Below are 16,752 nucleotides of genomic sequence, written 5' to 3'. Positions count from 1 at the left end.
ATGAAGGTCTGTTGCAACCACTGCCTTTTCAGGAAGACAATGTTCTTCCAAATAAGATACTGGGCCAGTTCCTATGGAGTTGTAACTTAACTTAATTTTTTTTAATTACTTGGGGGAGAGGACCAAAAAAAACCCTCACAATTTCTAATTCTTGTATTCTGTTTCTCAAAGTAAATCACAATTCATGCTAAATTAATTGATGCTGTACACAGAAGTACTGTACTATAAGCCTACTGCTGGGATAACATCTCAGAGCCTGGTGCACATCCCCAGTAGAGAAAATACAATTAAATAAGAGGCAAGAATCCACACTGAATTAACCATTGAACATGAATTCATCTCTGACAGAAAATAACCCCCCCTATTCTATTTCTGCTGTGTATATAATGCTAACAAAGATTTGTGAAGACAGGCTGCATTTTCCTGCATCTTGCCTGGTCCTAATGTGATGAAAGTTGAGCAACACAAAAGGAGAGTGCAGAGACACCCCTGCTATAGTAGCAAATGCACCTGTGTACATAGACGCAGGGCCAGACTCTTTGCTGCATCTGAAATCTGCTTGACACAAAAGGAAAAAATGAGGGTTTATGACTCTGATTCTTTTCCAGCTCCACCCCAGCCCCAGTTTGGAGCAACCTAATATCTGTTCTAACATATATCAGCTGGCAATGATCCTCAAGTCATTATCCATCAAGATGGAAATAGAAGGAAGCACCATTCTCCAACACATGCCTTATGCCGGGGCTGCAGGGATGGGGATAGAAGCTGACTCTATACCAGAGGTGGGCAAACTTTTTGGCCTGAGGGCCACATCGGGGTTGCGAAATGGTATGGAGGGCCTGGTAAGGAAGGCTGTGCCTCCTCAAACAGCCTGCCCTCCGCCCCCTCCCACTTCCCCCCTCAGAACCTCCGACTCCCCCTGTTCCCTGACTGCCCCTTCCCAGGAACCCCTGCCCCTAACCACCACCCCCCAGGACCCCACCCCCTATCCAACCCCCAGCCTCTTTCAGAATGTGTCCCTGTGAACATGGGGGGAGGACTCAGGAGGAGCAGGGGCAGCCGCGCAGCTGGAGAGAAGCGCCGCTTCTCTCTGGCGGGCTGTGCATCCGCCTGGTGCTCCTCCTGAGTCCTCTGGCCGTGTTCCCCGTGCTCCTGCCCCACCTGCTCCCTTGCCCCTGCAGTGCAGACCCTCCCCCCTCTGGGAGGTGCGCCGGAGCTGAGCTGCCCGAGACCCGGCCCTAAGGCCCCCTTTGTTGGGGGGCCCCATGCCAGGGCACCCTGTGTTCACTGTTAAATCTGCCCCTGAGCCATGCTGCCCGCACAGTGAGCTGAGGCTGCGGGGGAGGAGGGACAGCAGGGGAGGGGCTGGGGCTGGCCAGGAGCTCAGGGGCCGGGCAGGCTGGCCCCACAGGCCGTAGTTTGCCCACCTCTGCTATACACTCATTGGGATCTCCCTAGACACCTAGGAAATCCTGAGTTTCTGCTCCCTTCTCTGTGTTCTTAGTCTGCCTTTTATTGCACTGCTCCTAACATACTCTCACTGATCTGTATAATTAGAAATCAGTTCTCATACTATATATACATTTTGGTGATTGTTATGTCAATTGGATTTCTTGGAAGGTGAGATTATTCCACAAAAGGATTCTATAACAACAATTCAGGTATTCATTTGAACTGTGGGAAAAGGAAGAAATAAGAGAACACAAAACGAAAGGACCAGAATTACTTCAGTCGGGGCTTTCTATTGTATTTATGATTACATAATTTGCTTGGTGACAGGCTTGTCCTAAAGAATTTGCCCTGCTTAAAATGTACAGTGCAGTCAACCCAAGTTAATTACCTCATCTCTCACCATGGATTCCAAGATACCACAACAAGAATAGGTTGTAGTATTGAAAAGAATGACTTTCAGCAATGATAAACTACAGTATAACCTTGTGACAGTAATTAAATTGTGTCACTACTTTACTGACAAGAGGTGGGGAATGATACATAAAGAAACAATCAATTCCTGAGAAGAGTATGAAAACTGGGACCTTATCTTTTCAAAGAAACCTGGCTGAAGTTCACAGTCTGTGATACAATGGCTGATTAGATTACCAAGTTTTCAACTTGCTCACTTTTCTCACTGGCTTTGCCATAGAATGATTGCTAGCAAAGAGGGGATCAAAGTGAGAACCTATAAACCTTTGTTTAATGGAAGTAATTTCTCACCCTGGAAAAGGGTTCATTTGCAACATCCTCAGATAAACTGAATCACAATATAGTGGGCTCATTCAGAAGAAACTTCTTACCAGGGCAGAATGATAGAAAATGTAACTACAGGACAATCTAACCTCATTTGTTTGGACTGCTTAGGAGCAAGAAACAGCAATTGCAGAACCTGAAAGGGGGAAGAAGAATGATCTTGTTGTTAAAGACCAGGATTGGGAGTCAGGCAATCTGGTTCTATTCTTTGTTGTGATAAAGATTTGCTTTGTGACCTTGGGCAGATCACCTTTTCTCTCTGTGCCTCAACTCTTCCATCTATAAAGTGGGGCAAATTATAATTCTCTGCCATGGAAGGATGTCATGAAGCTTAATTCACTGGTGTTTGTAAAGTGCTTGGAGAGACTTGGGTGGATGAGGCTATATCAGTACAACACAATTATTATTATTATTATAGGAGAGGAGACTGGTACTGATATGGCAAGCTCATGAGCAGTAAATGATTGGTGGGATGGCTCATCAGCCATAAAACCCACATTCTTTGCTTATAAAGTAACACATCAATAGAAGTAAGATGAAATTTCCAGTTAAAAAACCCCAAACACTTCAGGTCCTCAAGAACCTGCACCACACAAGAAATTACACCCCAGTCCTAGGAAGTAAAGCCATATTAATATCACTAACTGATCTTTTTTAATGAATCTTCCTCCAGTCACTGCACCCTCCGTTGCTTCTAGGATTTATTTTGAGTTTGAGAGGGCATCATTTTTACTTGCATTCCATTAAGTTTGGCTTGCATATTTTATCCTAATAATTATTATAATTAGTCAAACAATTTTTCAGATGCACAGTATTTTAGATTATTTCAAATGTCTTTTTTGTATGTCTGTTAGTTGAAACCTTGTTATCTCTACCTTGCTTCTTGCTTGCATATATATACCTGCCCCTGGAAATTTCCACTACTTGCATCCGACGAAGTGGGTATTCACCCACGAAAGCTCATGCTCTAAAACGTCTGTTAGTCTATAAGGTGCCACAGGATTCTTTGCTGCTTTTACAGATCCAGATTACCACGGCTACCCCTCTGATTCTTGTTAGTTGAAAGATACTTTTAATCCAGTCTGATTTAAATATGGCTAAATTACAAAACCAGCACTGTGTCCTGAAAATTCCATGGTGTAAATCCCTGAGGGCTCTAGCATGGCTTTATGGTGCCAGCCTTACAATGTGGAGCTGCACTGCTGAAGGGGTGCTCTCAGTTATGCAGGGGAAGCATGCCCAGGGGTGAGCTGGAGCTGGTTCGCACCGGTTCGCGCGAACCCGTTGTTAAATTTAGAAGCGGTTTTAGAACCGCTTGTTAACTAGCTTCCCTGCGAGGGAAGCTTTGATGGGCTCTGCCTGGGAAGCCTGTAATTCCTCCTCCCGGCCGCCGGGGGGCGCTGTGCTGTGCTGCGAGAGCCATGTGAGCTGCCTCCTGGCCCTGTTGCTGCTCCTGCTCTTTGGACCTCTGGCCTTGGGGCTCCTGCTGCTGCTGCCCCGTGAGTCCCCGGCTGCGTCCTGCTGCTCCCAGCCCCCCCCCGTGAGTGTCTGCGCCCCTCCCCCGCCTTCCCTGCCCCCAGCCACCCCCTGCCCCACCCCCCTGCCCCCAGCCAGCCCCTGGCCACAGCCACCCACAGCCAGCCCCTGCCCGCAGCCAGCCCCTGCCCCCAGCCGCCCTCTGCCCACAGCCGCCCTCTGCCCACAGCCGCCCTCTGCCCACAGCCGCCCCCTGACCGCAGCCATGCAGCTACCCGCAGCCGCCCCATCTCCTTCCTGGATGAAGCAGGGGTCCCCACTGAGGTCTCCCTTGGGCCCGTAAAAGCCTGTGAGGTGTCAATCTTGCCCTCAGTGAGAAAAGTGAAATGGATTTCGTTTAACATTAAAAGTGTAACAGCACTTTAGACTTAAAATAATAACACCACCACTTAGATCAAAGTCACAGCTTTGACAAAAATTCATCAAACCATGGCTTCATCCATGAACAGCCTTTTGAAGAGTTGCAATTGAGTTTAATCCCCTTCCCTAAATGGTCACAGGGAAAGCTATTACAAGTACACAAATGTATCAGTTAAGGAACAGGTATATTATTATCAAAACATATTCACCCTCATATTCACAATGTATCGTTAGGATCAAATTTAGTTACCTTTATATTGAGTAGTACCTTACTTCATGCATATTCTCCTTGAAATCAATGATCCTACCTAAGAAGGAAGGTACTACTCATCACTAGGGCCCTACTAAATTCACAGCCCATTTTGGTCAATTTCACGGTGTTGTAATTGGTCCTGACCCAAAAAGGATTTTTTTGGGGTAGGGGGGTATTGTGGTACTGCTGCTGGTAGTGGTGCTGCCTTCAGAGCTGAGCAGCTGGACCGGGCAGCTGCTGGCTGGGAGCCCAGCTCCGAAGGCAGAGCCACCACCAGTAGCAGTGCCGAAGGTAACATGGTATGTTATTGCCACCCTTACTTCTGCGCTGCTGCTGCCCAGCTCTGAAATCAGTGCAGAACTAAGGGTGGCAATACTTTGACCCCTTCCCTAAAATAACCTTGTGACTCCCCTGCAACTTCCTTTTGGGTCAGGGCCCCCATGAAAACTGTATAGAATAGGGTAATCGCACACTGGTCTCCCTGATGAAATCTGTATAGTATAGAGTAAAAGCACACCAAAACACAGATTTTATGATGTGAGACCAGATTTCAAGGTCCATGATGCATTTTTGATAGCCGTGAATTTAGTAGGGCCCTATTCATCACCAATAAGAGCGTCAGAAGTGGCCCCTTTTCAATTGCATAACAACAAAAATAGCTGCAAAGAAGTTATTTATTTGCAAATAATTCTGACTATACTTTGGACAGGTGGAAATAAAAGTATAAAGGGAATCTTTATATGTTCTACTCTATATATGCTCTTATAATGTCCTCATTGCCATAATATCTGACCACCATCAGTACATCATACAGCATCATGAGGGACAGAAAGGACAAAATAATGTGGGGTTTTTTTTGTTTCTTGTTTTTTTTCTTTTTTTGGTCCATTTGTCTGGTTAGTTTTTGCTTTGTAATTCTCTTTAAGATATGGGAAAGATATTTGCAACTACACTAATGCTCTACGCAGTGGTTCACGGACCACTTTAAAATTGCTCAAGGTCTCAGTGGATCACTTAATGATCTTTCCAAATGTTGTTTGTACCATTAGCTAACAATTGTAAAGCACTTTGGATAAAAGAGCTATATATATATATAAAAACCTTAATAATAATTAACTTTTTTTTGTTCTACAAATAAAAGCACACAACTCATATTTTAATATCAGTAGTCTTACCTTTCTAATGCAATAGATATGCCCTCTCTCTCCCGCCATGGCAGACCCTTAGCTGGGGTTGGGAAGGACGGGAGGTCTCTCCCTGATAGCCACAGCCCTGGAGCTGGGGAAAGTCGCCTCTTTCTCTGGTCGCCACAACCCTGAACAGCCCAAATTCCCCCCATCCCCTCTTCTTGTCCCCTCCCACCTACACCCTTGTCATAAACATAGAAACAAGAGTAACGTAAAATCCCTCCTGGGAAGCTGTGCTAAATCGCTTTACCTGTAAAGGGTTAAGAAGCTCAAATAACCTAGTTAGCACATGACCAGAAGGGCCAATGAGGAAAGGAGATACTTTCAAATCGAGGGGAGAGGGGAAGGAGAGGTTTTGTTTGTGCTGTCTTTGTTGTTCCCTCTCCAGATGGAGAGAGAGACCAGGCAGGGACAACATCTAAAAAGATACCTAAAATAATCCATCTAAGATTACAAAAATTGTAAGGAAGGCAAGGAAATGCGTTAGATTATCTTTTGTTTTAGCTTATGAATTGTCCCTATGCTAAGAGGTAGTTTTATTCCTGATTTTGTAACTGTGAAGCTGAGTCCAGAGTGGAGTCCTCTGTGTTTTAAATCTTTTAATTATCCTCTAAAGTTACCCTCCATCCTGATTTTGCAGGTGTGATTCTTTTACTCTTTTTTCTTTATAATAAAGTTCTTCTTTTAAGAACCTAATTAATTTTAGTGTCCTAAAAATAAAGGGTTTGGTCTGTTCTCACATTGCTAACCGACTGGTTGGTATATTGTTCTCAAGCCTCCTCAGGAAAAGGGGTGAAGGAGCTTGGGGGGTATTTTGGGAGGATAGGGCTCCAAGTGCCCCTTCTCTGAATTTTTGTTTAAATCACTTGTTAGTGGCAGTGACAATACTGTCCATTTGTGCCTTGGGCAAGTTTTAACCTAAGCTGGTAGGATATAAGCTTAGGGGGTCTTTCTTACAGGTCCCCATATCTATACCCCATAGTTCAGAGTGGTGGTGGGGAACCCTGACACCTATTCCATCCAAGGCCACCACCTCACCTTACAGGTGCATCTTCTCCAGGGTCCAGGCACCTAATTAGTGAAGCCACGCCCGCACGGCTCCACTAATTAGGTAGGTGGCCTTTCATTCTCATGTGCAGCCACCCAGATGCTCACCTTAGGGGGAACTATCCACGGACCACCTGAATGGAGCTCGTGGGCCACTGGTGGTTTGTGGACCACAGTTTGAGAACCACTGGTCTACAGCATCATCATTTGGAAAATGTAGCGAACTCATCATTTTGCATGAATTCTCACTGCAAATGCTCAGAAGGATTCAGCAAAAATTCTCAGTAGAAACTGGATCAAATCTTGTTAGAAATCCAATTACACTTGTCAGGACTTCATACAGAGCACTTCAGGTTTCCACCTTTTTTTAGCTGTTGATATGATTGCACCCATTAAAAGAATCCTGGAAAAAAGCATGTGGACACAAAATGACTGGCATAAAAATAACATGGAAGTTTACTTAATTTCTCTGTGCACTTTGGCAATAATAAAAACAAAATTTGGATGGTGTACATTGCAAAAGATTTGTGTATCTGATGAAGAAAGTGAAAAGCGAACATGGAAGTGAACTACTGAGAATAAAAGCCCTTACTTAGGTACTAAGAGATCCCCACTCAGTGAAGAATAAAAAGTGTCCTGCATTTCTATAAAATATTGCTAAATAGTAACACATACAAAACTTGGACAGTAATGGCAATAAGAACAAGCGTTTTTATTTGGGAGCAGGATAATATTCTTCTACTGAGAATAAAAGTCCCTACTTAGGTGCTGGTTCTTAAAGAACTACTAAAATTACTCATGATTCTCCCATGATTCTCTCACTGGAATGCAAAATTAAATGAATTTCCTGAAGACTGACAAAAGCAGGGAATATAGTAGTATTCATTTAGACTACAAGGATGCGTTGGACCCCGTTCTCACTTACACTCTAGTAAATCAGGAGTAATTTCTCTGATGTCACTGGAGTTTTGTTAGAGTTAACCTGGTGTAAGATGAGAATCACAGTCTGGCCCATTATGGATGGCTATCCATGTCTTCCATCCCCATGAAGACCTAAAGGAATACAAACTCTGGAAATCTGATCTAAAGTAACCTTGTTGGTGCAGATAGGACACTTGATGTGTCAAAGTCTCAAGCTTAACTTTATCATATGGTAAGTCCAAGAGAGCATAAATTTAGAAGATCTACAGCTGCTTTTGAAGCAAGACTCAAGAAGAATCCAGAGTGGAACTTTGGCACTTCCTGTATTCCATCAGAATAACTGAAGGGAGAAAGAAGATTCTCTGAGTATCTGTAAGGACAAATAACTCCCCTAACTCCTCAGAATGGATGTGATAAACAATGCCATAAAAACAGGGGGAAAGAATTACTGTGAAACTGAAATATTATTAGCAGGAAATATTTACGACAAAGAGCAAAACTCTCTCTGTCTGAGTCTCCTACATCAGATCCTACTGTACACCTTTCAGAATCTGATTTGTCTTGCATACCCCAAGTTTCACCTCACCTAAAATCTACTTGCTTCAAAATCAGACACAAAAATACAAAAGTGTCACAGCACACTATTACTGAAAAATGTCTTACTTTCTTATTTTAAACATATAATTATAAAATAAATCAACTGGAATATAAATATTGTGCTTACATTTCAGTGTGTATATATAGAGAGCAGTATAAACAAGTCATTGTTTGTATGAAATTTTAGTTTGTACTGACTTCTCTAGTGCTTTTTCTGTAGCCTGTTGTAAAGCTAGGTAAATATCTGGATGAGTTGACATACCCTCTGGAAGACCTCTTCCTACCCCTACGGGTATACGTACCCTGGTTGAGAACCACTATCCTACATGATGTGCCTCAAGAAAAGACAAGACTAGCAAGCAAGTGGGTGGTTCAATTTTAAGCAAGCTCAACATAGATCCCAAAGTAGATGATGAAAAAAAAACTGTGGCTGAAAGAGACTCCCCTCTTTTATAAACTGGAACAAACTTGGAAGAACAGCTCCCATTTTCCAGGCAAGAAATGAAATCCGTCATATCGAAAATGTCAAATCTTTCATATGAGAAACAGATGTTCCAGTTAATGCTAACACATTAAATTAAAAACTTTTGTCCTTGATTTTTATTATGCCCATCAACTGCAATTTTTCTTCTCCTTATACTCAATTTTTAGATTGCCATTCTTTTACACAACTACGGATATATTTCAGTTATGGCACTCAGCAAACAGAAGCCAATATAGTAAGAGAAAGGACTAGATTTTTTTTTCTTCAGGTTATTCTGATTGTGTTGGCCTGGATACCTTTCAAAAATAGTTTAACTTTGATGAATAGCTACTATGCATACAGAACTATAAGAAGACAGGCGTTACAAAAGGGAAAGCAGAAAAGGATGAGTGACTGATACTTTTTGAGGCAAGAGATTAAGATTTGAGTTCTGATGCTGCTAATTCCTGTTGTTAAAAGGAAGGGGAGGGGAAAAACTGAGTGTAATTTAGTCCACAGAATAAGCTGCTATACTGGCAAATGAAAGAAGTACTGTCTGATGGTCTGAACCCTGGATTAGAGAGTCAGGAATTTCTGATTTATATTTCTGCCCTTGCAACGGATTCTCTTGTGTGGCCTTTAGCAAGGAACCAACTTCTCTGCCTTTTCCCATCTGTTCTTAAGTACATCTCGCATTGCTATGAGACTATGTTTTCCAAATGCTTTGAAAATGAAAAGCACTACATGAAGGTCAAGCATTTTTTGTTATTGGTATGAATGGATTATTCTTAGTTCATTCACAGTAGCAATAATGTGGTCTTGAAGTGAACATTAACAAGTGTAGTAGAAGCAGCAGTTGACTTTATAATATTAGCAGGTGCTTCACTGAACAAAAGGATGAACATTGGCAGTGGGAAATGGAGTGCCTCTTTATTCCACTTACAATCCACTGAGCCATCAAGCTGCACTGGATAAAATCCAGTCCAAGCCAGAAATAACTGAAAACTGTTACCACTTGCTGTCTGCATGGTGGTCTAATGTACGTTAAATAACTTTGTGGTCTCAACAGAGCTTTTGGGAGGCTGGACAAATATCTCTATCAAAAATCCATGATGACATTGCACTTTAATTTTCACCCTTACCAGCAATCTCAGACAAGGAGTCAAGATGGCCAGGAGACTGACCTATCCTCATTGCTACAGGTGGCCAAACTGGAAATAGGTTGAGACACATGGATTACTTCTGGAGGAATTTTGCACCCCTGCGAGGGCACAGAATTCATATCTTCTGCAGATTTCTTGGCTCCTCCGCAGAAAAATGGGGGAGCCAAGAGATATGTGGGGAACACACGCCACTTCCCGGCAGCCTGGGCATGTCTGCTGGGAGCAGCTGGCAGCAAAGGGGAGAGGAGGGAGACTGAGTGCCTCCCTCAATCTGCAGAAAGGCCGTTTTCAGCTACTGCCTCATCTCCTGCTCCATCTGCTTGGTATAGAGGTCATCATGGTCATGCATGTGCTGGTGCTTGCCCAGGTCTGTGGTGACCTCTCCCACCTTGGTGTAGAACTGCACATTTGTGTGCCGCTTCTTCCCAAACATGATGGCGTTCTTGAGGTGGAAATGCAGCACAATGATCATCTCCCCATCACAGGGTTGGAACAACACGTGCTTGATGCTGTTGTACAGAATGTCGACCTTGTTTCCTCGCACAGAGGTGAAGCGGAAACCATTGACGTGGGCCTCCAGTGAGCCTCGCATCCTCTTCTGGGTGATGTTGGGCCGGATGTACAGGTCCTTTAACTTGGGGTTGCTCTGGTTTAGGTTAATGATGAGCGAGTCTTGCTTGGTGATGCCCTCCTTCTCCTTCTCCTGTGTCTCCCGGATCTTGTAGCATTTCTGCACCTCCTTGATGATGCCGAAGGCATTCTACAGGTTGAGGGATGGCATCGATGTTAAGGAGGTGGGGCTGGGTCTGTGCCTGCATGCGAACAAGTGAGAGATACTAACTCTGGGCTTGGCTACACTTACAAGTTGCAGCAGGTGAGCTGCGTGTGGAGGCTTTTCAGCTCTGCTGTTTGCATATGCAGACACCCACTCCTTCCTGTCCACAACTTGCAGGGCACAACCAGCCGAGCGCTGCAACTCCCTGGTTGCAGCGTGCTGGCTGAAAAACCCATCCCGGGCAGGGGTATAAGGAGTGCAGCGCTGGTGATCCAGCGCTTGACCCGAGCATGCATGGTTTGGTGGACACTCACCCAGGGATACGATGGACACTTTTACCTGGTCCTCCAGGAATAAGGCGGAGGTATCCCACGTGAAATTCCTGTTCAGCCACTCTGCACATCAGTTTGCACTCTACTGCTCTTGGCTCAGGTTGAACCCGCCCACTGTAAATGCCCCGACCGGAAATTTAAAAATCTCCTTCCTGTTTTGCTGCAGCAGGTGTGGAGTTGCAATCAGTTTTAATCTGTTACTGGCGTGACATGCCTCCACGCGGCAAACGAAGGCCCCAGCATGGGCACTGTGTGAATTTGAAGAGACAGGCCTCAATCAGTGTTTTGGAAGAGTTGAAAGGCATTCTGTTCAGGCACAAGCTGCGCCTCCGGGCCATAGGAATTACGATATCTCTTGGAGCAGATATCAAGGGCCATGCTGGAAAGATCGGGGCCATGTTCGGGTCGCAGTTACAATGCAGGAGAAGAGAGAAAGAAAATTAAAGAGCTTCGGAGTGCCTGATTACATAAGGCCCGAGAGGGAGGAAAGGAAATTCGACGATCCGGAAGAGAAGAACTGCTCCCACGACCTGCCGTTTTTACAGGGAGATGGATGATGAGTTACTTGGGGGTGACCCCACTAGCCACTCCCAGGATAACGATATGGACACTTTCTGAAGAGCAGGACTGGAAGAAGAAGAGGGGAAGGGAGGCAGGACGGACGAAGAAGAAGAGCGGAGGCTGAAGAGCGGCGGAAGGCGTGGATTGAAAGAATAGGTGTGGGGGCGGAGAAGAAGAAGAAGAAACGCGAGTGAAAGACCTGCATGGCATGGGGAGAAGAAGATACCGCAGATTCCCTGGAGGCATGCAGCCAGGAGCTCTTCTCAAGCCAGGAGCGAAAAGCACCCAATCGCAGCAGACAGCAGTTGCAGAAGGACAAGCAGAGGAGCGTGAGACGCGCGTTACCGGTAAGCTGGCTTTTATTTTTCTGGGTGAAATGTTTCTGGAGCAGGAGGGGTTTGGGTTATGGCATGCATGCATGCCAGCCTTAGATGTGGAATAGCCCGTTGATGTGGTCTATCACGTCGCGGTAATCTGCCTCCCTGTTATTCTCAGCAAAAGCTTCCATCCAGAGCGTGGGCAATATGGCCTGGGCAGGTTTATAGGCAGAGCCACTGTGTCCCTTGTGTCCCAGTGACGGGTGACGCGTCCGAAGCGCGTCGTCCGCGCCACTCTTTGCCAGTGGTGGGGGGACCATTTCTGAACACAGGCAAGCCGCATAGGGTCCCGGGCGGAATCCACATTGCTCTAAAGAGCCCCCCGCTGTTCCCTAGTGACTCGCAGTAGGGAAACATCTTCCAGGATTAAGTCCTGTGAAAAAATGTTGGGAGACTCTTTAGTGAAGAGATAGGGAGATAAGATCACCCCTGCATCTGCATTTCACTCAACCCACTCTAGCACTCCAGATTACCGAAGCAACCAGCTCCCCTCTTACACCCAAGCCCCACTTCTCCCCATATAAGCACTGTCATCACCATGTCGTGGCTTCTGTAGTGTTATGCGTGTGGGGTAAAAGAATGCTTAAATAAGAACTCACTCCCTCAGTGTTGTAACAATTCATGTCTGGAGATAGTGGATACAATGGCTGCCCGTGTTAAATGTTGTTCATTTCTGTTTCTACAGTGACCTTGGACTACTGGACTGCCCAGATGTTCAACATCACAGAGGCTTCAAAAAATATTTGAGAAAAAATCCCGAAAGAGCAAAGAAGACATGCTGAAAACTGTTCTTAATCAGTCTGCTCCGTGGGGGGGGGGGGGGGGAGGGGGGAGAGTAAAAAAAGGGGGGGGGGGGGGGGGGGGGGGGGTGGGTGGGGACTTGAAGGTTATTGTCGAGAGAAAGAAAGCAGGACACGCAAGATAAATGCAGTGGCCAAGAGGAAAACCCTCGGAGCGGCTGCTAAGCATCCTCTGGAGCGCCAAGCGGGGAGTCTATAGAGTCACTCGTTTCCATGCAAGCAGGAGCATCTACCGTGCTACTCCCCCACCCGCCCGTCCTTTGTGCTTGTGCCCCAATGTCAGCTCAAACCACCTTTCCCCAGCATCCAGGTTCTTACCACCACCAGCTGCCTCCAACACTGTATGTTCCCCAACCAGCCCTGATACCTACCACCACCCTTACCTCTGCATTCAACCCCCATCACCATGCAGTATATGAACCCTGAAGTGCAGGATTCCAATTTAAAACAGCAATCCAGACAGGGCATATGCAAACTTGTGACTGTACAGTTCACCAACCCACACCCATGCCCTTTTGTGTTCATGAAATGTTGTGTGTCTGGTCTGTCTGTCAAGGAAGTTTTTTTCTTTTCAATAAAACAATTCTTGGCTTTGAAAACGTCTTTATTATAGGCAGATAGTGAAAGATACCTTAGCCCAGTAAAGAAAGAGGCACTGCAAATCATATTATTATTATGGATAATAGAATAACAGTGTAAGCAGTGCAATTTCACTCCATGCAAGGCAGCAAACATTATTGTTGGCTTTCAGCCTCAAATTCTTCCTCAAGGCATCCCTAATCTTGTAGCCCTGTGCTGGGCCTCTCTATTAGCCCTGCTCTCTGGCTGAGCATATTCAGCCTCCAGGACTTGAACCCTCGGTGGTCCATGCCTCACTGAATGTTTTCACCCTTCCCTTCACAAATATTATGGAGAGGGTACAGCAAGCGCATATAACCGCGGGGATGCTGCGTTTCCCCAAGTCTAGCTTCCCATACAAGCAAACGCCAGCGGGCTTTTAAACGCCCAAAAGCACAACTCCACAGTCATTCTGCACCGGCTCAGCCTGTAGTTGAACCGGTCCTTGCTCCTGTCAAGCTTCCTGCTATAGGGTTTCATGAGCCAAGGCAGTAACGGGTGACGCGGTGTCTCCAAGGATCACAGTGGGCATTTCGACTTCCCCTACTGTGATCTTCCTGTTGGGAAAAAAGTCCCTGCCTGGCATCTTCCTGAACAGGCCACTGTTCCGAAAGATTGCGTGCATTCTTGCACCTTTCCAGGCCAGCCTGTGTAAATGTCAATGTGAAACGCCCCGCGGTGATCCACAAAGCGCCTGGAGATCCATAGAGAAATACCCCTTCCGTATTAACGTACTTGATGCCAGAGTGGGGGGGGGCCAGAATAGGAATATGCGTTCCCATCTATCGCCCCTCCACAGTTAGGGAAACCCATGTGTGCAAAGCCATCCACCAATGTCCTGCACGCTCCCACAGAGTCACGGTCTTTCTTAGCAGGATGCGATTAATTGCCTTGCAAACTTGCATCAAAACGATTCCCAACGGTCGACTACCCCTTCCCACACCAAAATGGTTTCACCGAGAGCCGACCGGTAGCTGTCTGGAGTTGCCTGCTTCCAGATTGCAATAGCCACTCGCTTTTCCACCGTCAGGGCAGCTCTCAAATCTTGTGTTCTTTTTGCGACCGCAGAGTGGGGGCGAGCTCAGCACACAGTCCCATGAAAGTGGCTTTTCTCATACGAAAGTTCTGCCCCCCCCAGCCACTGCTCATCATCCCAGACTTCCCATGGACGATGTGATCCCACCACTCAGTGCTTGTTTCCGAGCCAAAAAGCGGCGTTCAACGGTGCTGAGCATTTCAGTAAACTGCCGCAAGCACTTTAGTGTCACACGCGGGCAGGCAAATCCATATTGATATGCATACGTCGGAATCCTCACTGTCACTTTGGAGCTGAAGGAATAGCTGGACTGCCAAACGTGTTGTGTGGTGACACTCATCAGGCAGAGTCATCAGCAGATCGGGCTCCATTTGCCACAGAATCGCGATTCACACAGAGAGTAAACAGAAAGACACTCACATAATTGGCGCCAAACGCTGACTGGAAAGAGTGAATTGCTGGGGATGTGAAGCGATGCACCACGGGGCGCTGGCAAGACAGGAAGCGGAATGACCCGCACACTTCCTTCCACCTTCCCACAATTAACTCAGCGCCAAAACGGCGCCAAAACGGGACGAGGTGCTCTGTGGGATAGCTGCCCACAATGCACCTCTCAATACAGCGCTGGAAAGTGCTGCAAGTGTGGCCACACTGCAGCGCTGGTAGCTGTCAGTGTGGCCACACTCCAGCGCTGGCCCTTCCACAGCTGCATGACCAGCGCTGTAACTCCCAGCGCTGCAACTTGTAAGTGTAGCCAAGCCCTCTGTCTCTCTTGCTCACTGTTGCTGCATCCCAAGCTTGGAGGCAAAGGGCTGTGTGAAACAGGCTCTGTCCCTAAGGCAGAGCAGAAATGTAACAACTAAGCAGGCAGGCTGCTAATGTTCCCGTTGTTAGTTAATTGTTCCCATTCTTAGTCAATTAAGGCTCCTTTACCTTTCCAGAGAGGTGTAAAGGAGCCTTATTGTAAATGACAATAATGGAATCCTCAGCTAGGAAGGTTTATGTGCTTTCTGCCTTTTTTTCCTGTGCCACAGAGGCACAATGGGGTTAGATTACAGCGCAGGATCTATTTTACTTATCCATTTAAAAAAAAATGCAGGACAATGTTTAGCAAAACTGTATGACTTTCATGTGTGAAAGTCTGAGCAATTTAAACAACATTCCACTTTACAGAACACCAAACAAAAGAAAAGTAATGTAATTTAAATGAAAATCCAAGAGTGTAACTGAAATGGAGGATATTGGTTACCAAGTATTTGTAATTTAACTTTCATGTATTTAGCAAATGCTGAACAGTTATTGTGATTTTTTTTTCTGTATAGCAGTTTAAGTAAATTACCAAAATAAGTGAAACTGGTGTGATTATATTGCATTATTTTGACAAATTAAATATGTAGGATTTTGCAGACTTTTGCATTTTTGGTGCAGAATTTTGGTTTTTTTGGCACAGAATTCCCCCCAGGACCAATGGATGTTGGAGTGTGAAGATCCCTGCATGCCTGCTACACAGTATCTCTTCTGTGGATAAACATAGGATTTCATTTTCCAGAACTGTTAACATTTAATATTGTTGATGAGCACAAAGGATGGAATTGTAGGGAAAGAGACAAAGTAATAGTAGAAACTACTGAAAAGAGAGAACTGAAAAAGGATAAATGCAACTAAGGAGATGCACAAAAACATATTAAATAGTCCTGCTAAGAAGGATCCAAGATTACTTGCTGATGAGTGCAAACATCCAAAAAAAGTTTCTTCATCAAGGATTCTGGAAGTATTTGGAAATGCAACATCATTCTTTATTACTGATACCTATTTAAAAACCCTAAATTCACTGGATCTTTGCAGATTCCATACACTCAAGGAAAGAATGGATGCAAGTTGAGTTGAGTTATGCTCCCAGACTTTACTGAAAACATATAGTAAATGACAAGAGACCAAGCTAGTAAGGTGGATATACGAGGAGGTGGGAGTTATGCCCCTAACTTGACACTACAGTCAGCCATTTTTGTGTGTTTAACCACTACTAGCTAAAGACCAAATACCAGATAGCTAGAAATAATTTTAGGGCTCTAAAAGGCAAGGCCAAACAGCTACATAAATGCAGTTTGCTAATTGAAATAAATAAATAAAAAGAAAACAAAAAGTTAATATACCATAAAAATAAAAGAATGTTTAAACAGCCGATCTTGGTTTTAAGTGCCCTTGTCATATACATTTTGTTATTGTTATAACTAAAAATACTAAAAATGCTTTAATAATTAAAAAAAACCATGAAATTTCCTAAATTAAAAAAATTGGTAACCCACTAGAGGTGGCTATAATAACACACTAAAATTATTATAAATTATGTGCTTTATTTAAATTAGCTATAAAACACACACACACACACTTTGGAGCAGTCCAAAAAAGCTTTTCTTTGGGCAAGGAGTTAACACCTAAACTCCCCATCAGCTGGACAGAAGGAGGGCCCCCGAAGACT

General features: G+C 44.9%; 1 protein-coding gene and 1 long non-coding RNA gene across 7 annotated transcripts in view; one reads left to right on the top strand and one right to left on the bottom strand.

Annotated features, from left to right (window-relative positions):
- Positions 1-16,752, bottom strand: part of CLSTN2 (calsyntenin 2) — a 713,200-nt gene that overhangs the window by 34,352 nt on the left and 662,096 nt on the right. The gene's annotated exons all lie outside the window — the stretch shown is intronic.
- Positions 1-16,752, top strand: part of LOC123377988 — a 72,811-nt gene that overhangs the window by 37,160 nt on the left and 18,899 nt on the right. Inside the window, exon 4 of one of the 2 annotated variants that reach the window (XR_006582412.1) lies at positions 609-782. The exons of the other annotated variant lie outside the window; for it this stretch is intronic. This is a non-coding gene — a long non-coding RNA (uncharacterized LOC123377988). The remainder of the gene's footprint in view (positions 1-608; positions 783-16,752) is intronic. 2 annotated transcript variants of the gene reach the window in all.

Source organism: Mauremys mutica, chromosome 9 (assembly GCF_020497125.1).
Source record: "Mauremys mutica isolate MM-2020 ecotype Southern chromosome 9, ASM2049712v1, whole genome shotgun sequence".
Classification (NCBI taxonomy): Eukaryota; Metazoa; Chordata; order Testudines; family Geoemydidae; genus Mauremys; species Mauremys mutica.
Note: the sequence above shows the minus strand (reverse complement) of the source record. Positions and strands in the feature narration are given on the sequence as shown.